We start from the raw sequence: 26,611 nt of genomic DNA on the forward strand, positions 1-26,611 counted from the left end.
AGGTTGACATAGGCCACACACCTGTGGTGGCAAGGGCATAAATAAAGATGATTCTTCCTGATGGCTGCGTGTGAGTGAGTAATTTCACCTGGGCCTGGAACTCGCCGGCTGCATGGAGGTTGCAGAGCCACGTGGGCTGGATGGCATCATCCACCATCCAGCCCCATCGTTAATTATTTAATGCAACAGGCAGGCTACAAAATTAACACACAAAAATCAATGGCCTTCTTAAACACAAATAATGATAGAGAAGAAATAAACATTTGAAAAGCAATTCCAGGGGCCAGAGCTGTGCCGCAGCAGTAGGGCATTTGCCTTTCACGAGGCTGACCTAGGAACGACCGAGGTTTGATCCCCTGGTGTCCCATGTAGTCCCCCAAGCCAGCAGTGGTTTCTGAGTGCAGAGCCAGAAGTAATCCCTGACCGCTCCCCCCCCCCCAAGAAAAAGCAATCCCATTCATATTAGTGCCACACAAACTCAAATACCTTAAAGTCAACTTAACTAAAGAGGTGAAGGACCTATACAAAGAAAACTACAAAACCCTGCTTCAAGAAATAAAAGAGCGGCTGGAGAGATAGCATGGAGGTAAGGCATTTGTCTTGCATGCAGAAGGTCGGTGGTTCAAATCCCAGCATTCCATATGGTCCCCTGAGCCTGCCAGGAGCGATTTCTGAGCATAGAGCCAGGAGAAACCCCTGAGCACTGCCGGGTGTGACCCAAAAACCAAAAAAAGAAATAAAAGAGGACACAAGGAAATGGGAACACATACCCTGTTCATTGTTTAGGAGGATTAACATAATTAAAATGGCAATACTCCTCAAAACATTGTACAGATTTAATGCAGTTTCTCTAAGGATACCCATGACATTCTTCAAAGAAGTGGATCAAACACTCTTGAAGTTCATTTGGAATAATAAAAACCCACAAATAGCTAGAGGAACCCGTAGAGTAAAGAATATAGAGGGCATCACTTTCCCCAACTTTACATTGTACTACAAAGCAATAGTCATTAAAACAGTATGGTATTGGGGCTGGAAAGATAGCATGGAGGTAAGGTGTTTGCCTTGCATGAAGAAGGAAGGTGGTTCGAATCCCAGCATTCCACATGGTCCCCCGAGCCTGCCAGGAGCAATTTCTGAGCATAGAGCCAGGAGTAACCCCTGAGTGCTGCAGGGTGTGACCCAAAAACAAACAAAACAAAACTAAACAAAACAAAACAAACCAAAGAAAACAAAAAAGACAGCATGGTATTGGAATAAAGACAAACAGATCAATGAAATAGACTTGAGTATTCAGAGAGTGTTCCCCAGAAATACAATCAATTAATCTTTAATAAAGGGGCAAGAAATGCAAAATGGAGCAAGGAAAGCTTCTCAACAAATGGTTTTGGGACAACTGGTCAACCACATGCAAAAAAGTGAACCCAGACCTCCATCTAACACAAAGGTCAAATCTAAATTAAAGACCCTGATATCAGACCCCAAACCATAAGGTATATAGATGAACACATAGGTCAAACACTTCATGACACTGAGACTTAAAGCATCTGCAAGGAAGAAACATCATTGTCCAGAGGAGTGGGAGCGGAGATAAACAAATGGGATTATATTAAACTGAGTGTTTGCAACTGAAAGGAAATAGTGACTAGGATACAAAGGCCACTCACAGAATAAGAGAAACTACAGAATAGTCTCACGAATCTATGGGTTTTAAGAAAAATAAAAGACATTATTGTAATAATACCCAGAGACAATAGAGATGAGGGCCAGAAGGGCCAACTATGATATGAAACTTACCACAGAGAGTGGTGACTACATTCTGGATAACTACACTAACAACTATCGTGACAATGGTAATGAGTGAGAGAGAGAATGCCTGTCTCGAATACAGGCAGGGGTGGGAGAAGGAAGATGGGGGCATTGGTGGTGGAAGGTTGCACTGGTAAAGGGGGGTGTGTTCTTTTTTTTTATACCTGAAACCCAACTACAAACATATTTATAATCATGGTATTTAAATAAAGGTATTATTTAAAAGAAAATATTGAGGGCCGGGAGAGATAGCACAGCGGTGTTTGCCTTGCAAAGCAGCCGATCCAGGACCAAAGGTGGTTGGTTCGAATCCCGGTGTCCCATATGGTCCCCCGTGCCTGCCAGGAGCGACTTCTGAGCAGACAGCCAGGGGTGACCCCTGAGCATCACCGGGTGTGACCCAAAAATAACAAAAAAAAAAAAGAAAATATTGGGAAATTATAATTTAGAAACAAGTATGTGTTGAATTTGTTCATTCATGAGGGTGTGAGATTTAAGAGTCAGAGAAAGGCATTCTTCTCCTCTCCTATCCTGTGCTTCCCTGACCTACTTTCCCTGTCACACACACATAAACTTTTAGGGGAGCTCAGCCCACCAGATGTATCCTCAGATTTTCCTGGTGGGGAGAACTGAAATTACCCCCACGGGGTTCCTCAAAAGGCCTGCTGTGGACGTCTTTTTTCCCCTGCGTGGATTGTTGAGGAATTTCCAAAGAGATGCTTGGCATTACATTTTCGGACATTATTTGGCTATCTCTCCTTTGTAAATCTCAGACAAAATTGTGGCCTCTATCAAATAATTTGGCTTAGAAATTCCAGCACCGGGGCCGGAGAGATAGCATGGAGGTAAGGTGTTTGCCTTGCATACAGAAGGATGGCGGTTCGAATCCCGGTCTCCTATATGGTCTCCCGTGCCTGCCAGGGGCGATTTCTGAGTGTAGAACCAGGAGTAATCCCTGAGCGCTGCTGGGTGTGACCCAAAAACCAAAAACCAAAAACCAAGGGGCCGGAGAGATAGCATGGAGGTAAGGCGTTTGCCTTTCATACAGGAGGCCATCGGTTTGAATCCCGGCGTCCCATATGGTCCTCCCGTGCCTGCCAGGAGCAATTTCTGAGCCTGGAGCCAGGAATAACCCCTGAGCACTGCCGGGTGTGACCCAAAAAGCACAAAACAAAACAAAACAAAAAAACAAACAAACCAAAAAACTAAAAATAAACAAAAAAACGACAAAAACAAAAAACCAAAACAAAACAAAACAAAAAAGAAATTCCAGCACCAAAGATTACTAAGAGAAACCCTTTTCTGGATATATTTAGCCCTAAAAGCAAAGATAATGTTTTTTCTCTTTCCAATATGTCCTTATAGCTGCAGCCTCTGGGTATCAAGGGTGAAGCCAGAAAGCAGATCCTGGACTATTAACTCTCCTCAGAAAATAGGGAAACACTTTCTAGGGGATTTGGCCCCTTCCTTTACTTGATCTCAAAAACAACAGAGCTCAGAAAAGTGAAGATCAAGTTTCTAGATATTTCCTACTTCCTCCTAACCTTTGTTTTACATTTGAGGTTGGTTGTTAAAAAGCTGCCGAGTGTTACCTTTTCTTTTTTTTGGTTTTTGGTTTTTAGGCCACACCCTGCGGTGCTCAGGGGTTACTCGTGGCTATCTGCTCAGAAGTAGCTCCTGACAGACACAGGGTACTATATGGGACGGAAGTAGCTCCTGACAGACACAGGGTACTATATGGGACGCTGGGATTCGAACCAACTACCTTAGGTCCTGGGTCGGCTGCTTGCAAGGCAAATGCCGCTGCGCTATCTCTCTGGCCCCAGTTACCTTTTCTTTTGCAATCAACCTTGCCTTGTTATTGTAAACATCCTTCTCTGCACCTGTAACTGGCTTACCCCTATAAAAACCCGTTTGGAAAATAAACTTGTCGCACTCCTGCCAGAAGATGTGTTGACCCCACATAGTCTGTATGTGGTTTCATTTATTTTTTATTTTTTATTTTTTTTTGGTTTTTGGTTTTTGGGCCACACCCGGCGGTGCTCAGGGGTTACTCCTGGCTGTCTGCTCAGAAATAGCTCCTGGCAGGCACGGGGGACCATATGGGACACCGAGATTCGAACCAACCACCTTTGGTCCTGGATCGGCTGCTTGCAAGGCAAAAGCCGCTGTGCTATCTCTCCGGGCCCTTTATTTTATTTTTTAAACTTCATTTATTTATTGATTGATTGGTTGTTGGGCCACACCCAGAGGTGCTCAGGAGTTATTCCCGACTCTACACTCAAAAATTGCTCCTGGCAGGCTGGGGAACTACATGGGTGTTGGGCATCGAACCCAGTCCCTCCTGATCATTCGCATGCAAGGCAAATGTCCTACTGCTGTGCCATCTCTCTGCCCCTCCTCTTTTAATGCATCCCCTCTTCTTTCATCCTTTCCCCTCCCTTCCTTCATTTTCCCTCCTTCCTCAACCCTCCCCTCCCCTACATGCTTTCTTTTTTCCCTCCCTCCCTTCCTTTCCCCTCCTCATGCCTCTTCTCCCTTCACTTCCTTTCTCTTCCCTTTCCGTTCCCTTCACTCCTCCTCTCCCCTCCCCTCTTCTCATCCCTCCTCTATTCCTTCTCTCTTTATTCCTCCTTTGGGTCCTATGCCAGGGGCCATGCCAGGGGCAACTTCGTCTACCCTGGGTTTCTGCTTGCTCCAGCCCCTCCTTGCTCTCTTGCTATAGCAAGATGCAGTTCTGCAGCTTTGATGCCAACTTCGGGGGTGGGGTGGGGGGTGTTCTGCTGGCAGGCTCCCCACCTAGGGTCACTCTGCCCTTTGTCCTCGAAGGTTCCCTCCCCCCATTTAAAAACTACCCCATTGGACATGGGAACAAGGACAAGGTTAGGACCAGATTATGGGGTTGGGTCTGCAGAGGGGGTAGCCTGCTTCCTGGGGGCACTTGTAGCTCTGCAGAGTGGAGCATCGGGCCCCTGTGACCCTAAATCCCATTGACAGTAGCACCTGGGCAGACCTAGAGCAAAGTTTTCAGCATGAGCTGAATGTGCCCCCTTTTGACCCAGCATCCTGGGAGTCACTTTCCTTGGGAAACAAAGGCCAAGTGGCTGGGATTGAGCCTGTGGCTCATGTGGCTGGCAATAGGAGGGTAGTGAGGGTTGGAGCTGACTCAGGGGACGGGAGGCTGTGCAGGGCTGGCTTTGTGAGAAACCCAATCCTGGTTCCCTTCCTGATGCCTTGGACCTGTGTACTATTGTTCTTGGCAGGGCCGGAGGTGGATGGACTTGCACACACTTGCCATCCTGCTGAGAGGCGCCTAAGGCAGCCACAAGGAAGGAGGAAAGGTCTCTCCCATGGCTCATGGTCCACCTAGCTTCTGGTGAGCCCTTTTGCTTCGCTTAAGGAACCTTCTAGCCCCAGAGCTCCAATTGTTCTCATGGAGACACTGCTGTGATGGAAGGACTAGGTATTGACCAGGCACTGCTCTGAAACTGCTGTGATGGGAGGACCCCTTTGGACAGGCTCCTCCCCTGTGACCAGGCCCTTTACCTGGGATGCTGCCGGTGGCTGCCATCCATGCACCCCAGATGGCCACTCACCTTGGACCCCAACGGCCCAGCCCCCACGCTGACCCTCCCTGACTCTTGCACTGACAGTTTTTGAGGTTATGATCACTGCAGGTTTGTGGGAACCCGGAGACAACCATATAGGGATTCCTGTATTTCACCCTACACTTCCTTCACTCTCTGCCCAGTAAGGTCCATGTTCGTGCACCAGCAAAGATTTTCAAAGAGAAATGGGGCTTTCAGGAGACAGGAAGGAGAATACAGAAAGGAGGGTGTTTGCCTTGCACACAGCTGATGCTGGTTCGATCCCTGACACCTCAGATGAGTCCCCAAGCCTGACAGGTGTGATCACCGAGGAGCACAGATCCAGGAGTCAGTCCTGAGCACCACTGGATGTGGCCTCCCCCCAAGAAAGAAATAAAGGGTTTTTTTTAGAAAGAGGTCGACCCCCACTGGGGGAGGGCACATGTGAAATGCAGCCCCAACCTGGTACCGCCACCGCCCTGATGCCTATTTTAGTCAAAGCCACTGCCGGCTCTGGGACCTGGCACAAATGGAGGAGATCCAAAGCCAAGGATCATGGAGGTTTTCAAGTTGGTGCCTGTTGAGCCATTAAACCCATGTCCTCTTTGCCCAGCCACTGCTATCCCGAACTTTGGCCCAGCGGCCCGGGCTCAGAGCCAGGGACAAGTCAGGAAAACTTTCAAGATGAATTATAGAAGCCGGAGAGATAGCATGGAGGTAAGGCGTTTGCCTTGCACGCAGAAGGTCGGTGGTTCAAATCCCGGCATCCCATATGGTCCCCCGAGCCTGACAGGAACGATTTCTGAGCATAGAGCCAGGAGGAACCCCTGAGTGCTGCTGGGTGTGACCCCTCAAAAAACAAAACAAACAAACAAACAACAAAAGATGAATTATGCTGAATCCAGTCCATTGGTAGAATCAACTGCAGTAGGTTTTACACCACCATACCTGAGCCTTCTCATGAAACAATTTGTGAAAACTGAAGAGAGATACATCATCCAGTTTTTCACGTAGCAAATATTTTCTTTGCAGTTGGGTTGGTTATTCCAATTACTATTCACCTTCACATGATACCTCTTAGGGGAATGTTTGCTGCAGGATGGATGTACTGGATGTACCTTTATATCATCTGGGCTTCTCTTTATCAATGTGCCTTGGATATAATGATCTGGAACTCTGTGTTCTTTTTTTTTTTTTTTTTTTTTTTGGTTTTTGGGTCACACCTGGCAGTGCTCAGGGGTTCCTCCTGGCTCTACCCTCAGAAACCACTCCTGGCAGGCTCAGGGGACCATATGGGATGCCAGGATTCGAACCACTGTCCTTCTGCATACAAGGCAAATGCCCTACCTCCATGCTATCTCTCCGGCCCCTGAACTCTGTGTTCTTGGGTGTCAATATTTTGCATCTTTCATATCTTTTTTTTTTTTTTTTTTTTTTTTTGGTTTTTCGGGCCACACCCGTTAGATGCTCAGGGGTCACTCCTGGCTATACGCTCAGAAATTGCCCCTGGCTTGGGGGGACCATATGGGACGCCGGGGGATCGAACCGTGGTCCTTTCCTTGGCTAGCGCTTGCAAGGCAGACACCTTACCTCTAGCGCCACCTCGCCGGCCCCTCATATCTTGTATACATGAAAAGACCGGTAAAGACTGAAAAGAAATTCAGTGGTATCTACTGGCAATTGTTTGAACCATTTCGTGTACCTCCAGATTTGTTCAGAAGATTAACTGGACACTTTTGCATGATACAAACCTTGAAGAAAGGTCAGACTTATGTTGTAGAGGATCAAACTTCAGTTGAACATCCGAGTATTCTCCTGAAGGAAAAAATGAAGGTCTCCTACCAAGGACATTTTCTGCACAACATTTTCTCCTGCACCTTTATAGATTCTCCTGAATTTAGAGCCACTCAGTTCCACAAAGGTGGAAAATTCCAGAACACCATTACTGCAGATGATAACTGCAGATTTTTATGCTGGTCAAGAGAAAGATTAACTTACTTTCTGGCATCAGAACTTTTCTTGTATCAAATATTTAGGTATCTTATAGGAAAAGACATTACAAATAAGCTCTACTCATTAAATGATCCCACTTAATGATAAAAAAAGCTAAACATTTGGAAGCCAAAGTGAGCCTTTCTGTGCAGATCTCCATGCTTGAGATAGGGAACAGCTTAGTCAGCTGCAGTGACAGTGATGATGGCTTATACCATTTCTTCCCAAGGCATCCCTACTGTGTCCTTTCTTTAGGCCATCTCCAGCAGTGCTCAGCCTGGTGACAGGAGCCTGATGCTTTGGTGTTTGGACCCAATGGAGCAGTCCTCAGGGACCACCAGGGGTACACATGGTGGTGTCTGGGGATCCAGGAAGTTCTGGGGATCGATCTCTGGGCCTTACACATGTCAGGAATGTGCCCTACCACATGTGTCATCCCCACACCAACACGTCTCTGCCAAGATGAAGCCAATAGAATAAGGGGTAGTAGATGATGATGAGATCTTTGAACCAGTGTCTTCAAATACATTTAAAATTCATCAGTTGGGGAGCCAGAAAGATAGCATGGAGGTAAGGCACTTGCCTTTCATGCAGAAGGACGGTGGTTTAAATCCTGACATTCCATATGGTCCCCTGTGCCTGCCAGGAGTGATTTCTGAGCATAGAGCCAGGAGTAACCCCTGAGCGCCGCCAGGTGTGACCCAAACAAAAAAATTCATCAGTTGGGCCAGAGTGATAGCACAGCAGTAGGGCATTTGCCTTGCACGTGGTAAATCCAGGAAGGACCTCGGTTCGATCTCTGGAGGCCCATATGGTCCCCTGAGCCAGGAGCGATTACTGAGAGCATAGCCAGGAGTAACCCCTGAGTGTCACAAGGTGTGGCCCATAATAATAATAATAATAATAATAAAGTTCATCAGTTGTTTTGCTTGGAGCTAGGAGTCAAGTTATCAAGATATAGTTATCTTATTTATTTAATTTATTTATTTATTTATTTATTTATTTATTTATTTTTTGTTTTTCAGGCCACATCCATTTTAATGCTCAGGGGCTACTCCTGGCTAAGCACTCAGAAATCGCCCCTGGCTTGGGGGACCATATGGGATGCTGGGGGATCGAACCGCGGTCCTTCCTTGGCTAGCACTTGCAAGGCTGACACCTTACCTCTAGCGCCACCTCACCGGCCCCAAGATATAGTTATCTTAATATCAAGATATCAAGGTGAGTTGAAGAGATCTTGCAATGGACATGAGTGCCAGGTTATTTGTTAGTATGTTCAGATTGACCACATTTCTGGATAGCAAAGTGAGAATGCTGCCAGAATGCGAATATCTCTTTAGCTCTCCTTGGAAGTGGTCAGTTTTTTAAGTTTTTTACGGAGTCTTCTGACTAAATCTATTTCTATTTTGATATATATTGGGTCACAGGATTTTCCTGGTATATTATTAATTTAATATAAAAATTTAGTTCTGGAGTTAGAGCGATAGTACAGCAAGTGGGTAAGGTGCTTCATTTGCATGCAGCTGACATGGCTCAATCTCAGTACCACATACAGTACCTTGAACAACACCAGCAATGAGTCCTGAGCACAAAACCAGGAGTAAACCCACCAATTGTGGGTTTTACTATGCACCACCAGTTGTGACCACAAGTAACTCCACCTCCAAATTTAATTCTCTGTCATGGAAAATGCTTGCTTATTTTCAAAGTTTTTCTTTTCCTTCACAATTTCTCCACCATGGCAATGGGGTTGTCAAATAGTGTTTGATTAAAAAAAATGCCCATTTGAAATTGATGTAGTTTGAGATCATTAAAGCACAGTCTCTGGCAGATTTTCAGTTGACTTTTTTGGGTGAAAAGTCTTAAAAGAACAACATGATCTGGTTGGTGTTTATTTTACCCCTGTCCTTTCCTCAACCACTAATTTACCTTACTTAATGTTACCCCTTCCCAAAGCCAAATGCTAATCTTTTTTTTTTGTTTGTTTTTTTCGGCCACACCCATTTGATGTTCAGGGGTTACTCCTGGCTAAGCACTCAGAAATCGCCCCTGGCTTGGGGGAACCATATGGGACGCCAGGGGATCGAACCTCGGTCCTTCCTTGGCTAGCACTTGCAAGGCAGACACCTTACCTCTAGCGCCACCTCGCCGGCCTGCCAAATGCTAATCTTACCTGGATGGTCAGACCCTCCTACAGTTGGGAGGGGTCTGCGGTTGGTCATTAAAGTGGTTCGGGGTGAAGAAGAGATGCAGCAAGGAAGATCAGAGACACCTGCTTAGCTTAGAGGCCATGAGAGGAATGTGCACATGGTGGTTAGGGACTTGTAAATAAAGCTAGATGTCTCCTGAAACTTCGACGGACTGCCTGTGGATCATTTCTTCACCATTATCCTGAATCCACAGACCCACAGGCTGAAGGGGCTGCTGGCGCTGGGCTAGGCCGAGAAAGGCCTCACCATCCATCCACCATCCACGACTAGGACTTCATAATTAATATTTAATACAACAATATCTGTGTTGAAGTTTAACAATGAATAAAATAATTGAGCCTCTGAAAGAAAATATAAGGAAAGAGAGAGAGAGAGAGGAGAGGGGGGTTGCCTGGGAAGGCCTCATGGTCAGATCCCTCCTTTGCTCTGAGAAAGCAACTCAAGATTTGGGAGTGGGCGTCAGTGTGAGCCTGCAGGATGCTCAAACCCCAATGCAGAGGGGCTGGACGTCAGTGAGATGTGGCCTTGAGAGAATGAGGGGGCACATGTGACTATGACCTTTAAACTCTGAGCTGCTTCTCCCCTGGGAGGATCCGGGGTGAGGGGTGTGAAGAGGGAACGGGCAGGCAGGAAAGACCCCACCACGGGGTCAGGAATTCTCAGGAGGCAGTGAAAGTTAAGAGATGGAATTAGAGAAGCCACTTTGTCTTTGATAAGAGTCTCTCCAGGGCCTCTACAGCCAGACAGGACTGGACCCACTGGGACAAAGGCCAGGAACATCATCTCCTTCTCAACACTACACCCACCTGGTAACTACTTAGCAAGCCTTCTTCTAGGCCAAGAGCCACAAGGGGAGCCTTGTGGGAGAAACCTAGTAGAAGAAAGAGCCTAGAGGGAGAAACCCTGTGAAAGACAGCTTGGAACAAAGGAGTCACACACGTGTGTAATCCCCAATGCACATGGTGTCTGCACATGTTTATAGTCTACCCCACACACAGTGTCTGCATACCCTTGGCACCCGCATCACCTGTCTTGAGACTGGCATTTTCCTGCTTCATCTCTGGGCCACCCTGACTGTGTCCAGCTCAGAGACCTTGATGCAACTAGATGGGACTCCTGCACCCCTACCCCACGCTCCCCTCACTGTCTGCCCAAGATGGTACGCACACCAGCAAAAGTTTTCGAGAGAAACGGGGATTTCAGGAGCCAGAATGTGAATAGGAAGGGCATTTCCGGGCCCGGAGAGATAGCACAGCGGCGTTTGCCTTGCAAGAAGCCGATCCAGGACCAAAGGTGGTTGGTTCGAATCCCAGTGTCCCATACGGTCCCCCGTGCCTGCCAGGAGCTAGTTCTGAGCAGACACCCAGGAGTAACCCCTGAGCACCACCAGGTGTGACCCAAAAACCAAAAAAAAAAAAAAAAAAAGGAAGGGTTCACACAGCTGAGCCAGGTTTGATCCCTGAGCACAGAGCCAGTATCTGGGGTCTGGGCCTACCTCCAGGGAAGACACCCCGCTGGGTGTGTCTGTGAACCCAGAGGCCAGCACAGAGCAAGTGTTCCAGTGTGCAAACCTACACTGGCACTGTACCCCTGAGAACCCTGAGCTGCGCTGGGTCTGATTATTGAACCATTCAGCCCTATTAGCCAGCACTGCAGGCCTCTCACCCTGAGCACTGCTTTGGAGGTCCCCAAATAAATACATGAACAGGAGCAAGAGAGACAGTGCAGTGGGCAGGGCCCTAGCCATGTATACAGCTCATCCCAGTTCACATGTGGATCCCTGAGCCTCATCCCTGGACACAGAGCCAGGAAACAGTCTTGACTTCTCAGGACCTCCCCTCCCCTGCTGTCACCCTTAACCATGGCTAAGACCCAGGGATCAGATGCAGACACCCTAGGGACCAGCATACACATACATCTGTCCCCACGGGTGTGACCAGAAAGGGAGTTCATGAGAGCCACGGGGATGTGAACAGGTGGGCACAGGTGGCTTTACCAGCTGGGACGGCTGGGTAGTTATGGACCAGGAAGTGGGAGCATTGTGGGGGACTGCAGCTGGGGGCACCTTGATCCATTGGTCCAGCTGGCCCTGCCCTATGGCCAGATCAATTCCTGCAATTTTATCCCTTTCCAGTTGCTCCCAGAGCGCGATCCTGAGAGCTGAGCCTCAGACCTTGGCCACGGGAGCATGTGCTTCTCTGCTCCTAAACATTTGTTCACCTGCTTCCTGTAGTGCTGCCACGAGCCCTGAGCAAGAACTGGGATGTGGGAGCCATCCATCTTCCATTCAGGGCTGTTGAGGGGTGCTCATGACTGTGCTAAGGCCAGCATTGATCCAATTCGACTTCACCACCTGCAGTGGCTCCTGGCAGGGCTCTGCACCTTCCACACGCCCTGTTGTCTGCTCTGCCCTGGCCAGCAGCCTCGTGTGTTGTTCAGGTTAATCATTTATTTCCTCCTAGTTTCACCAAGGGGGGCTCAGGAGTCCCGGCCCAGAGCAGCCCTCGGGACCCTGTGGCGCAAAGGCCAAGGAAGGTCACCAGAGGCTGTGGTTCTCATTCCCTGCGGCTCCCCTTTACTGTCAGAGCGAAGTGGTTCTGGCACCAATGGGTTCAACCCAGAACCAAGAATTGTGCAATGATCCCCATACCATGCCCCTTGACTTCCCTTTCTTTGGGGGCAGGGGGTAAAGGTCAGATCTAGTAGTGCTCGGGACTTACTCTTGGCTCAGGGTTTACTCCGGTGGGGTGCAGGAGGACTTAACTCAGTGTCAGAGATAGAACCCAGACAGCTGTGTACAAGGCAAATGCTGCCCCACCCCATCCCTTGGCTTTAGCTTCCTCTCAGACCTCTCTGCCTAGCCAGTGAGAAGGTCATGACAGACTGTGTGCGACTGCAGGATGTGACCCATGAGCAGGCCCCACTGCAGCCCTGGCAGATGAAACTTCCACCCTGTGGGCAATGTAGACTTGGTTATGTCCCTGATCACCTGCCTGCGGCCCCTCTGCTCCTCAGGAATTCTGCTCACCTGTCTCTGTCCCCTGCTCAATCTTCATGTTGCCAGCAGTCAATACGTTGTCACAGGTCACTGTCTCTGGCACAGGTTCCCGAGTGCCTGACACGGCAGACCCAGCTACCCCTTGACCAGAGAAGCTTCCTGGCTGCAAGAAAGGCACAACCCTGTCCTATAGAGTGCTGAGCCTGTCTAGCTCCTGTTGCTCTGCTGCCTTCCCAGCCTGGCCCAGTTCCTACAGAGGGACTTACAGACAAGTTTCTGGAGTGTCCATGCCGTGTAGCATAGGCCCTGAGCTTTCTGGGTGCATATTATGATGGCTGCTCAAAATCCTGGGAACTTCTTTTCCTCATTGCAGAACCATTTCTGGTCTCCTGTGTGCTGGGAAGTGTCTCTCCTGCACTGGGTCCCCCGCCAACTCCCCTCTCTTCCAGGTGCCCCAGTTAATGGGCCCCATCAAGGCAACTCCATGGTTCACCAATCCTACCAATTGGTGTGTGTGTGTGTGTGTGTGTGTGTGTGTGTGTGTGTGTGCGTGCGTGTGTGTGTGTGTGTGTGTGTTTGGGCACACCTGACAGTGCTCAGGATTCATTCCTGGCTCTGCTCTCTGGGATTATTCCTGATGCTGCTGGAAGGACTCTGTATGCTAGAGATTGAACCCAGGTGGGCCATGTTCAAGTCCTTAGATCATAAACTGTCTCTCTGGCCCTGAATTAGGATCTTATTCATGAAGGGGAGGTCACCTAAGCCCTGCTCTCACTGGCACCCATGAACCCTAAATATGGAGAGGATAGGGGATATTGGGGAGCAGGGCTTTGTTTCGGGGTGTTGAACATAGAAGGGCATGTTGCTCAGAATTACACACTTATTTTTTGTTTTGTTTTTTGTTTGTTTTTTTTTTTGGGTCACACCTGGCAGCGCTCAGGGGTTACTCCTGTCTCTACACTCAGAAATCTCACCTGGCAGGCTCGGGGGACCATATGAAATGCCAGGATTCAAACCACCATCCTACTGCATGCAAGGCAAATTCCCTACCTCCATGCTATCTCTCCGGCCCCCACATTTCTGGTATTTTTTTTTGTTTTGTTTTTGGGTCACACCCGGCAGTGTTCAGGAGTTTCTCCTGGCTGTCTGCTCAGAAATAGCTCCTGACAGGCATGGGGGGCCATATGGGACACCGGGATTCGAACCAACCACCTTTGGTCCTGGATCGGCTGCTTGCAAGGCAAATACCGCTGTGCTATCTCTCCGGGTCCTGGGTTTTTTTTTTTTTTTTTTTTTTTTGGGTCACACCTGGCAGCACTCAAGGGTCAGGGGTTCCTCCTGGCTCTATGGTCAGAAATCGCTCCTGGCAGGCTCGGGGGACCATATGGGATGCCGGAATTCGAACCATCATCCTTCTGCATGTAAGGCAAATGCCCTACCTTCATGCCATCTCTCTGGCCCCAATTGCATACTTCTTTTCTGTCCTTTACCAGCTGTCTGCTCCAAAGGTTCTGCTGTCTCTGGCCCACACTGACCACAGCTGTCCCTCCCTGGAATGGATGTGGGGTGCTGCCCTCCTGGCCCCCAGCTTGCCTTTCCTATCACAGCTGGTTGGCAGAGCAGGGGCTTGCCCTGTCCCATGTACTGGGGCGCCAATGTCATTCACATGCTGCCTGGCAGGGCCCAGTGGCCAGTTCCATACAGAGGCCTGGCTGGGAGCTGTGCCTGAACATGGGTGTTTCTTGGCCAGCTTCCCTGGAAAGGGTGCATTTCTGGGGCTAGTACTCAGGGCACTTGGCTGTCCCCAGCAAGGTGGGTTATTCTCTCTGTCTGGGGCCTGGGGTGTCAGGAAATCACAGTAAGAGAGACAGAGCAGGGCCAGCAATGTGACTGTCCTGGAGGATGGTGGAGTTTTTGTGCCTGTAGACTGGATCCCAGGTGCCTTGCAAAGAAGGACACAGGACAGGGATATTTGAGGTTTCGGTTTTGTTGTTGTTATTGTTGTTTTCTTTTTTGGCCAAACCCGGAAATGCTCAGGAGTCACTCCTGCTGTGCTCAGAGGACCATATAGGGTGCCAGGGATAAAACCCAGCCAGCCATGTGTAAAACCAGCACCATCCCGCTGTGCTATTTCTTCACTCCCAAGGTTTGCTGTTTGATAGGGTAAAATCCAACAAACTTGACCTTCTCAGAACAGACCCCTATGACTATGTGACTCACAGCCCTGCGCATTCACACACTGCACAGGCCACACTTTTTCGAGTCCAGAACCTTCTCTCCAGCATGCACTAAGCCCCACCCCTCATCCCTGCCTACCACAGACCCACCCCCACTGGACAGTCCTCTGGTCCACCTACTGGGGGCAGGTGGGCCTGGCCTTGGACAAGACCCAGGGAGGCCTGAGTCAGGTCCCTGTCAGGTGCCACAGTGCCACAGACAGGAGCGCACTCAGCTGCGGGAGGGCCCACCAGGCCATGGAGACTTTCTCAGGGAAGGACAGAGGTGTTGGCAGAGTGGACCCAGAAAGCCTCCTGTGGGGACCACAGCATCATGGGGCACTAGCTTTGCCTCAGCCATACTTTTGGGCCTCCCTGCGACTTGCTCCCAGGAGGCTGCCTGGCCTTGTCTATTGGTGCTGCTGCTGCCCTGCCCACTGTGTCCTAGTTTAATCAGTAACTATGTTCTTTCACTCCCGAGCATGCCAGCATGGACCATGCCCACCCATGTCACATATGCCCTCAGGACATCATGGACACAAGTGTCAGTCCCATGTGAAGCCCATGCACATCCTGGCCCCTGATGGTGAACCAGTGTGGGCAGGCTCGGAGTGGGCGGTCCCCCACTGCCAGTGCAGCACTGACCTTGGGCCCTGAGGGTTTTGATGGTGCCTGTCCTGATGACACCAGTGAGTGATACGACTTCCTAGAGGCCAGGTCAGGCACTGCACTCACAAAGCTCTGGGTTTACTCCTCAGCCCCCCAAATTAAAATAAAAGTGGGCCACAGGTTGGAGCCATAGGCCAGTGGGCAGGGCACTTGCCTTGAACATGGTCAACCTGGGTTCAAACCCCAACATCCCATATGGTCTCCTGAACAAGCCAGGAGTGATCCCTGAGTGCAGAGCCAGGAGGAACCCTTTGAACAACACTGGGGGAGCCCAAACAACAGCCAAAAGAAAGGAGTAAAATAAAATAATAGTTCTAAACAAATAAAAATGGGACAGAGAGGGCTGGTGAGGTAGTACTGGGGTAAGACCCTCGCCCTGCTCATAGTTGAGCCAGGTTCAATCCCTGACACCTTAAATCAAGGGTCCTCAAACTTTTTAAACAGGGGGCCAGTTCACTGTTCCTCAGACTATAGGAGGGCCGGACTGCAGTTAAAAACAAAAAAAGAAGGGCTCGGAGAGATAGCACAGCGGTGTTTGCCTTGCAAGCAGCCGATCCAGGACCAAAGGTGATTGGTTTGAATCCCGGTGTCTCATATGGTCCCCTGTGCCTGCCAGGAGCTATTTCTGAGCAGACAGCCAGGAGTAACCCCTGAGCAACGCCAGGTGTGACCAAAAAGCCAAAAAAAAAAAAAAAAAAAAAAGGGAGTCAAGAGCATGGCACACATCCCATACAAGCAAACTGTGGCCTGGGATAAATTGGCTGAAAAGCAGGACAGACAGCGGCAGCAAAAATGCCCAGAGGGCCGGATAAATGTGCTAGGCAAGTCACATGTGGCCCACGGGCCATAGTTTGAGGACTCCTGCCCTAAATGATCCTCAGAGCCAGCCAGGAGTAATCTCTGAATGCAGCAGGGTATGTCTTAAAACCAAAAAGGGAAATGCAAAGGTCCAAAGAGAGTGCTGAAGGTTGCTCTCCACACTGCTTGGCCCCCAACAAAGCTGGCCAAGTCCTCTGCATGGCCTCTTAAGACCCCCAAAATCAAATTCCCTCAGAAAAGATAAGATTTCCCCTCAGAAAAATATTTCCCCCAGAAAAGATAAGATCCTTTCTGAAAAGAAAAGATTTCTCCTTCCTCGTGGGATTACCCTTGGCAAGTCTTTGTGCTCCCTGGGGGAGGGCACAGGAACACACTTGGCTGGGCTGTGTTCCAGGGGCGAGGTTGGGAAACCTCAGCCGCCACCTCCTCCTGCCAGGACTCAGGCCAGCCTTTAGTTGTCTGTCCACACCACCCACACCCTCAAAGTCTCCCCACCTTGGGCCACAGCAGCTTCTGGTAAACTCGCTTCCTGGTCTGTCTGTGCCTGGAGTCCAAATGCATGCTGGGGAGCTGACAGTACCCACAGTAGGGGGAAATCACTGAGCTGCAGGTGAGGCAGAGGCGTCCTGGGAGACAGTTCAGGTGTTAGGGAAGTGTCTGGCTCAGGGCTCAGTGGTCCCAAGTGGGAGCTGCCAGCACCCTGAGAACATCCAGGCTTCTCCAAAGGTCCCTCTAGAAGGTTTCAAAGTTTAAAATCCGAGGCCAGAGCAATAGGACATTTACCTTGCATGAGGCCAGCCCAGATTCAATCCTCAGCATCCTATATTATCCCCCAAGCATAACCAGGAGTATCCAGGAGTGACCCCTGAGCATTGCTGAGTATGGCTCCCAAACAGGGAATAAAGGTTTAAAATCAACTTTATTTTATTATTGGAGGTATTGGTCCACACGTGGTGGTACTTCTGGGGAATATGTGGGGCTGGGAAAAGACTGAGGTGGCCTTCGCTGCACTCTCTTGCCCTTGGAAGCTCTGTTGAGGGTCCAAGCTGACACATCTGGATGGTTGTCAAAGCAGTCAGGCCTCTGCCCATGACCAACCTTGAAGGTCCTTTATGCCTGAGTGCCCCCACCCCGTACCCCCTAGGTTTCTGTGCCCACATTTTAGATGGGAGTCCAAAAGAAGCTACGTAACTTCAGCTCTCCATGGGGTTTCAGGGACATCCAACCTGGGCCAGGGACCAGTTCCCGAGTTCCTGGCACACATGCCCGTGGGGTACAACCCTATAAGCCTGACCCAACTCTCTGGGTAGGACTGAAATGCAACCAGCAAACACAGGACACATCTACAGGTGCAGGGCCTGGACACAGGAGAACTCCTTCCTCCCCACAGAAGGGCTTCTGCTTCCAGAAAGAAGCAGCCAGAGGGGGTGGAGAAGCCAGAGTGTGACCAGCTGGGGAGATAGAGAGATGGAGAGCTCCAAGCTTCAAGGCTCCGGGGCCCTGAGTCAATACTGCCCGCCAGGCCCACAGAGGTGAGAGAGGGCTACCCAGCAGAAGTAGCAACAACAGTGAGACATCCTTGGGGACCCCCTGATAAGGTCTTTTGGGCTCTGGAATGTTCTCTGTAAACCCTGGTGTCATGGGATCAGAATTTCAAGGCAGAGGGGGAGCCAGGGACCAGACAGGGCCAGAAACCTTGGCCTTGAGATGCCCAGAGGCCACAGCCCTTCCCTCCTGCACCACCTGACCCCAAGATCTACAGGGTCCCTATGCCTGGGAATTAGCAGTGAGGGAGGGTTTGGGGGATAGATTGAAGACAGGGATGGGATGATGGTGGGAGACAGCCTGGGTCTATGAGTGTTCCATCCTCTCACTTCCTGGAACCTGCTTCTTGTTTCAGTTTCCATCCACTGAGCCATTTCTGAGAAACCCTCTGGCTGCCCCACAAGAGCCTTCCCCATGTGTGAGCCCTAGAGCCTAAATCACTCTCCTGCGTGAGGGCCGCGCACTACCACCCTCTGGGGGTGTGGGCAGTTGGCACTGGGCAGACTCCCCAGGGGCGTAGTACGCATGCCAGCTTGAGCCCTAGAGGGACCCTTAGGCCTAGGATTGCTGCTGACTATGTGGGGGGAGAGAACAACAGGGCAGTCTAGTAAGTTTCCTGCCCCCCATCCCAGATGGGAACCAAGAACTTTTCAGCAATGAGCTATCTGGTCCACCTGGACCCAGCAGAGTGACAGAGCCGAAGAGGAAGGAGAACAGAGAAAGTGGCAGCCAGGAAGCTAGGAAACTTTGGGAAGAAACTGCAGGCTGCCCCATCTTCCAACAATGCTGATGGGCCTTGCAGCACAGGACAGGGCAGGTGGGATGTGTCCCCCCCTCCCCACACTACCATGTAGGGCTGTCCCCTCCGGCCTACCTCAGCTGTCCTCAGGCCTTTCCAAAAATGTTCCTGTATCTTTGCTCTGGAGTGAACCTAAGGGAGAATTTGGTACCTCAGCTCCTTTCAGCCTGCCTGGGCCCTTCAGTGGTGCCCCTACCCCTGTCCACCTTGTCTCTCTAGTCCCTGACCAGCAAGGAGGGCACACAGTGGGGGCCCAGGCCCCACCCCACTGGCAGTTCCTCCAATGTACCGGGTTCCACAGCACAGGTGCAGGGCCTGAGGACCTCTCTTGACCCCTGGCCAGACAAAGTAGGAGTGCTGAGGACTGCAAGCAACAGGAAGCGAAGCCTTTTCCTGCCTCCTCTGGCCGAATCTTTCCTGGAAACTCGCCACTGCCTTGAAGGTCACCAGGTTGCAGAGTCTAGTCTGGATCTGCCGTTCAGAGGGGAAGTGATTCTTTCCGGACTGTGTCCTCAGCTGCGGGGGTCTAGAGTCCTGGCCAGGCCCAGTTGGTCAGAGAAGAAGGGGGCTGACAGACAGTTCAGGGGAGGCACTAGCCTTGCACACGCATTCACTGGCCCTGCTTGTGGTTCTTTGAGCCCCTCCAGGAGTGACCCTTAGTGCAGAGGCAAGGGTCAGCCCTGAGCACCGCCAACGCAGGGCGGTGGGGGGAGCTATGTGCTGCCGGTCAGCCCGGGGAATCCCTCACTCAGGGTGAGCCCCAACGCATCACAGTTCAATCACCACTGGATGCTGAGCTGAGCCATCCCAGCAAGGCCCAGTTGGAGGTTCAGGGACCCCGGAGCGCCCAGGAGCTGGTGGTGATTCTGTGCCCAGGGCCTGTGTGGGGCGACATCTAGCGGCCATACCCGGGAGTGCACTGCCCACTGTCCACTGTTCCCTAGGGAAACAAACACTCCTGGATCCAAGCTGGGGCCACACCATTATTTCAGGTATTCGTGGGTTTCTTTTTTTTTTTTTTGGTTTTTGGGCCACACCCATTTGACGCTCAGGGGTTACTCCTGGCTATGCGCTCAGAAATCGCCCCTGGCTTGGGGGGACCATATGGGACGCTGGGGGATTGAACCACGGTCCGTCCTACGCTAGCGCTTGCAAGGTAGACACCTTACCTCTAGCGCCACCTTCCCGGCCCGTGGGTGTCTTTAATGTTTGACCCCCAGAGACTGGACTTCAAACTCATACTAATGGGGTGCCTTTGGGGGATGCCTCAGTCACCGATGTGCAGCCTGAGTTTCAACAGTCCCCTCCATCCTGACCCTTTTTCCCTCCTTAGGGGAGCCCTTCAGGAATCTGGAGTTCCATGTCATTGGGGCACACGTGGGTGAGGGCACCTCACAATGCTTCCTTGCCTCCCTCCCCTCACTTCTGCCGGGAAACCAGGGCAGGGGTTGGGGACCCTCCAGTGAGGAGCACTTGAAGGTGGGTCTTCTGGGACCCGTTCCGAAGTGCGCAAAGCCTGGCCTCAGGGCTGCCTCCTTGTTCCCATGCAGAAAGAGAAGATGGGGGTCGGTTGAGCTGGGGGGGGGGGAAGGTAGGGATTTTTCTTTTTCTTCTTAACTTGATTGATTGATTGTTGGGCCACACCCAGTACTTCTCAGGGGTCACTCCTGGCCCTGCATTCAGAAATCGCCCCAGCAGGCTGAGGGATCATATGGGATGCCTGGGATCGAACCGGGTCCCTTCCGGATTAGCCCATGCAAGGCAAACGCCCTACCGCTGTGCTATCTCACCGGCCCCATGGTAGGAATTTTTCAAGGTGATATTTTGTTCTCAAGGGAAGTTGGGACCTTTCTGAGAACCAAAAACAGCTCTTGAGTGTATGTGCTTACCTCTGACAGACACTGCTCACTTGGTAAATGCTTCTTTCTTTGCCCCAGACAGCTTCCAGGAAAAAGACCAATTTGGACTTTTCTCTCTATAGCTCACTCCTCTCCAACTGTGTATGTCCTAGAGGGGCTGTGACTCGGGTTACCCCAAAGAAGTGTATGCTGAGGGACTGAGGTGATAGTACAGCGAAGAGAGTGTTTGTCTTGCACACAGCTGACCCAGGTTCAATTCCTGGCATCCCATATGGTCTCCCAACCCCTGCCAGAAATGACTCCTGAGCAAAGAGCTAGAAGTAACCCCTGAGCACCGCCAGGTATGGGCAAAAAAGACAAAAAATAAACAAACAGGGGCCGGGCGGTGGCGCAAGAGGTAAGGTGCCTGCCTTACCTGCGCTAGCCTTGGACAGGACCGCGGTTCGATCCCCTGGCGTCCCATATGGTCCCCCAAGCCAGGAGCGACTTCTGAGCACATAGCCAGGAGTAACCCCTGAGCGTCACAGGGTGTGGCCCAAAAAACAAAAAACAAAAAAAATAAATAAACAAACAAAAGAAGTCCATGCTTTTTTGTATGAGTGAGCTCACAACCTGCAAGTGATCCCTTCCCCACTTTGTGACAGGAGGGGCCACCCCCTGCAGTGCTGGTGGACCAGTTTTGGGGTGCCCCTTCATCTGCAAATGCTGCACCAGCCCTGTGAGCCCCGACTTGGAAATCTTGTTGAAGTGGAGTCAGAGAAGTGTCTGGGGCTGACTTGGCACCCTCAGGTCTGCTGGGGGGGGGGTGGTCCTTCTACCTACAGGGCATTTACCTCCTCAATACGGACTGTTCAGGGACAGCAAGCTAGTTCTCAGGGTCTGGGTCCCTGAGTAAAGCTGGGGAGGTGTCCTCCCTAGAATGCTAGATCCCATCTGGTGATCCCGTCTAAGGTTTGGGTGGAGGCTTGCCTGCCCCAAGTTTATCTGGCCTCCTACCAAGCTGCTAATCGAGCTTTTTTTTTTTTTTTTTTTTTTTTTGTTTTTGTTTTTGGGTCACATCCGGTGGTGCTCAGAGGTTACTCCTTGCTGTCTGCTCAGAAGTAGCTCCTGGCAGGCACGGGGGACCACATGGGACACCGGGATTTGAACCAACCACCTTTGGTCCTGGATCGGCTGCTTGCAAGGCAAACGCCGCTGTGCTATCTCTCCGTAATTGAGCTTTTAATTTACATCTCTCCATGGCTCCTGCATGTGGGACACCCTGGTTTCACCATCAATACTCTATGGTCCCCCATCGCCACCCGTAGCAATGCCCTGAGAAGCACAGAGCACTTCGGTGTGGCCGAAAAAGACAAGAGCCACTTCTGTGTGAGGTGAGTGACCGAAGAAGCATATTTGTAGGAGAGACAAGGTGCAATCATGCGTGAGGTTTTGCTTTCCCCGTTTTTTGCTGTTTTGTCTGGAACCAAACAAACATTCGTTGGATGGCTTGTCTATACTGGCCTTTTCCTTTCCACCCCTTCATTCTTGTCTGTGGGTGTGGAGGGTGCATCCGCACCAGCCATGCCACTTGGAACTTGGCTCCTTCACATCTGAGCTGTGAAGTTCCTACTCTTGCTGGCACTGGCCCATGGGGACCAGAAAATGCTGTGGCATGGGCTGGGGCCATGGATATGAGCACTGCCCGGCTCAGAGCAGAGGGGCTTCGGTGCACCTCAATCCCTCTGCCGAGCCCCACCATATCCTGGAACTGAAGCTGTAGTACAGCACATGGGGTGCCGGCTGAGCATGCAGCTGACTATAACTCCATCCCAGCATCCTAAAGGGTCCCCTGAGTGGAGAAAGGATCAGCCCTGATCACTGTTGGGTGTGATTCCCCAAACCAAACCAAATAGAAGTCACATCGCAGGCCTCTTGGGCAGGTCCTGGAGCCACTGAGTTATCCTGGCTCAATCCTGTCAATTTAGTGGAACTTGAAGGGGGTTGTGGAAAGGGCAATTTCTGGATGCTCGCTGGGCTGGGCTGGGCTGGGTTTTGCTTCTCACAAAGCTTTGGGACCCTCTGGTACCCACCAGAGACCACAGGCCCTTATGGAACTGGCCTGGCAAGGACTGAGGCCCCATGTCTATGGCTTGGACATCCTGATTGCAAGGCCGCTAGCAAGCAATGTGCTACAGATGGAGAGTGGCGTGGCAGAGGGCACAGAGCTGTCTCAAGGTCACCAGGTTGTGCCAGTCTGTGTCCCGCCTGCAGTGTCTGGGCCTGACCCCTGGGGCCTGCTTCTATTTTCCCTGCTCCAATCTGTCGCCTCTAGCAGCTCCGGCCATGTGTAGTCGTCACCCCACTCAGGTTCATTTCCACCTCAGGGAGGGGTGCTAATTCACTGCTTCCCCAGGCTGTAGAGGCACAGTGGTTGGAGACAGGTCACAGCACGGGGCCGCAGAGAAGGGCACAGGAAGGAGGGCTTGGCTGCATGCCCAGGTGCATTTCAGAGCCTTTCCTGGGGCGCACAGTCAGGCCTGCAGTGAGGACCCAGGGACAGGCCTGCTCCCGCCTTGGCAGCTGACCCAGAGTACCAGGACCTGGGCTGGTGGGTGGGTGGGTGGGAAGGGACCCAGCCCAACTGGTCTCCGGAGGAAGCCCCCTTCCAGTTTAGCCACAGGAACCCCTGCTGGAGTCCAGCCCTAGCTCGGATGCCACTGTTTTCTGCTTTGACAGTACCAAACTGTGCTTGTTTATGGAGGGATTCCTCAGCAGCGCTCAGGAGATGCCCGGTGATACTCAGCCGTGGGCCCAGTTGACCCATGCTCAGGCCTGACGAGGCCAGTGGCCCCAGGGGACCTACGGTTAGGGTTGTGCCCTCAGGCTCAACTATGGCTCCAGAAATGCCCCTAAGTGGCCCTTCACTGTCACTGGACCTATCAGCTGTGATGCTCTTGCCACCTCTGTGGGGGCTCAGTTGGGGAGAGGGAGGAGGCCTGGCCTGGCCTTGGGGTCTCCTGTATAAGGGCAGCTCTCAACGGAGGGGTGTGGGTGCTGCCCACTAACCGCCAAGCAGAGAAGACAGAAAGGGACCGGCACTTCCTTGCCCTCCCCACTGGTCCAACTTTTTCCACCAACTGTAAAAGTACAGGGAGGGGCTGAAGAGAAACACTGGTGTTTGTGTGTGTGTGTGTGTGTGTGTGTGTGTGTGTGTGTGTGTGTGTGTGTGAGTGAGAGAGAGAGAGAGAGAGAGAGAGAGAGAGAGAGAGAGAGAGAGAGAGAGAGAGAGAGAGAGAGAGAGAGAACCCACCTCCTCTTCTTTTGATGACAGGAGCAGGACCAGCCCCTGAGCCTCTGACCCAGCTCTGGGATCACACCCCTTCTCCCCACCCTGACAGTTTCCTGGCCCCCAGTATGTCAGGAAGTGAGGATAGTAGGAGGGAGCACTAGCTGCAGCCTTGATAGCAGCCTGAGGTTCACCAGCACCCCACTTCACTGCTGAGTGTCTGTGAGCCAGAGCTGCCTCTTGTCTCCTGGGGAACCGGCTGAGCTGGAAGAAGGCACAGTGCTGGCTGGCTTGCCTTCTCCGGGTCTCAGCAGGACTCCAGAGAGATGGCAGAGCCTGCCTGTCCCCCCTGCAGGTGGGGGAACTGGGTACAGATGTGCTTTTCCTGCCTTCCAGAAACCCCAGGGAAGCCAGATGTGTCCCCATGAATCTGTGTGTGCCCAGCTTGGCCCATGAATAATGCACGGCAGAGTCACATCCATCACAGGGGACCTCACCTAGCCTGTGTCCGACTGGGCAGAGCCAGATCCAGACAGATGGGGAGCCGCACGCCTGATTGCATTTCCTTTTGGAAGGTGATGGAGCCTGCTAGGCTGGAACTTTTGACAATGAGCCTTTATTGCTCTGATAAATCATCCAGAGCACTTGTCAGGAGAGAGGAGAGATGAAGCTTTTGCAGTGGGTGCCTCTGGTTGCTAAGCAGGTCTATTGGACACACACCAGTAGCCTGCCTGGTCCCGCACCTTTCCCATAGCCCCCAACCCTGATGGCTCGCAAATGCCACATGCCTTACTTTTGGCTTAGACACTGGTTTCTTGAAAAATATCAGAAAATATGAAAGGCAAAAGGCAAGAGCCAGCTGATACTCTCTCTTGTAAAATAAAAAATAAAAATCCACGAGTCGGTGAGACCACCCCTGGCATGGTGTTTCTAACCCCTTGGAAGGATGGGTCTGATGAAGCAGGGTAGCAGTGGATTTATCCGATTGATCAGTCTGCTTTTTGCTTCATAACCTCTCTCTGCCATGTGCTCTCTCTGTGCCCCCCAAAGCTACAACTCCTCTCTCTATTCTCGAGAACCAAGTCCACCAGGGTGGGGGAAGGTCTGTAATCCAGATGGGCTTTTATATATCAAAGGAAGGGGTTACTGGGAAGAGGAAGTCAGATTTAAGATTTCAGCTACCATATTTGCCGGCGTATAAGACGACCCCCTAATTTTGCAGTTAAAACATAGGTTTAGGCCTCTATTTGCTGTATCAGACAGAACGTTCCTGTGCTGCAACTGTATGTACCACAGCGAGCCAATCACAACAAGCAAAGGTTCAAAGGTTCTACTGTCATAGACTTCCTCTCTGACTCTGGCCAATCTGAGCAGGCTTTTGACAGTGTCGATTCGGGTCCAGAACATTGTCTCATTTGCATGCATCAAAAGCCTGCTTGGAGTGGCTGAGTTAGAGGTGGTCCAAGCAACCTTGCAGTGATTGGTGCAGGATCGAGTTGGAAAATTCGTTTTGTGTCAATATTCAGACAACGTTCGTTTAGCGGCATATTGAAACATTTTTTGGGGGATATACTCGGCGTATAAGACGACCCCCCCGATTTTCGGTTGACTTTTTTTTTTATTTGTTTCAAAAGTCGTCTTATACGCCGGAAAATATGGTAGGTTCACCTTAACACAGCTCACCAAGTCCTACACTTTCTATCCTGCCTGGTAATCTCCCATGAGACACCAACTGTCACTTAGTGAAGAGAGCAGGTGTGTGACCCAAAACATAAAATACAAAGGAAAGAAAAATCTTTTTTAACCTTGTGGATTTTTTCCCGTTTTTGTCCACACCTGGCAATGCTCAGGGCTCACTCCTGTCTCTGTGTTCAGGACACATAGATGCAGGGCTTGAATGGGTTGGTCATGTGCAGGAAAATGTTCTCCCCACTGTACTATCACTCCAGCCCTTGTCTGCTTTTCTTACCAACTGCCTAACATGTTCTGGGAACCAAGGGGGAGTTTTGGATTGTTTGCAAACTTAATCAGGAAAACACCGAAGCACGGCCCAGAGAGGCAATGGTGAAGGAAACACATGTTACATTTGTTATGTTTTGGGTGGTGGGTTCTATGGTGAAGATGGTATTCAATCTCAACCCTTTCCTTCCTGCTTGAGTTGTTTGTATAGGAAAGACATGCCTGTGTGATTCTGGCCTAGCGGGACCCTTATGCCAGGGGAGCCCCCTGCACAACTCTGTCCTGGAGGGTTGCAGAGCCTCACAAGCCCCATGAAGTTGGGGAACAAGGTCAATGAAGGAGAAGCACTTGGTGAGAGCATGGGCTCCCTAGGCACCCTGATATGCACCCACTGGGGAGGGCAGTGAGAAAAGGGGTGCAGACACCAAGCACCCTGGCTGTCCTCAGCTCCTTGGTGCCTGAAGTGCAGGCATGTGGGCTTTATCCCACCCTTCATCTCAACTCAGCACTGGCCTCTTCCTGGAGGGGGCTCAGGGATCAGGAGCCAGAGGAAGAAAGAGGATGAAGTGTCTATACGGGGATTCTCAGATATGTGGGGAAGGTGGTGAAGTTGCAGGTGGAGCAGGCCCAGGCCCCAGAATGTGGGCTTGTATCCAGGACCATGAGAGGCCTGTCCCTGCTTGGCCTGCTGGGAGCAAAACTGCTCCTTTGCATCAGGAGATGCTGCTGGAGATGTGTCACTCAAGTGCCGTCAGCTCACTTAATCACGACAGCACCGAATGTCTCTGCAATGGGCCGGCGCCCTGTCACTGGAAGTGGGTTCCATTTCTGGGAACTCGTCTACTGGGAACGAAGGGACAGTCTGTATTCACGCAAAAATA

General features: G+C 51.1%; 1 protein-coding gene and 1 pseudogene across 1 annotated transcript in view; both read left to right on the plus strand.

Annotated features, from left to right (window-relative positions):
- The window catches only part of XRCC2 (X-ray repair cross complementing 2), an 813,538-nt gene that overhangs the window by 154,850 nt on the left and 632,077 nt on the right, over nucleotides 1-26,611 (plus strand). The window lies entirely within an intron of this gene.
- LOC126026288 (blood vessel epicardial substance-like) lies at nucleotides 6,282-12,742 on the plus strand (annotated as a pseudogene).

This window comes from Suncus etruscus, chromosome 13 (assembly GCF_024139225.1).
Source record: "Suncus etruscus isolate mSunEtr1 chromosome 13, mSunEtr1.pri.cur, whole genome shotgun sequence".
Classification (NCBI taxonomy): domain Eukaryota; kingdom Metazoa; phylum Chordata; class Mammalia; order Eulipotyphla; family Soricidae; genus Suncus; species Suncus etruscus.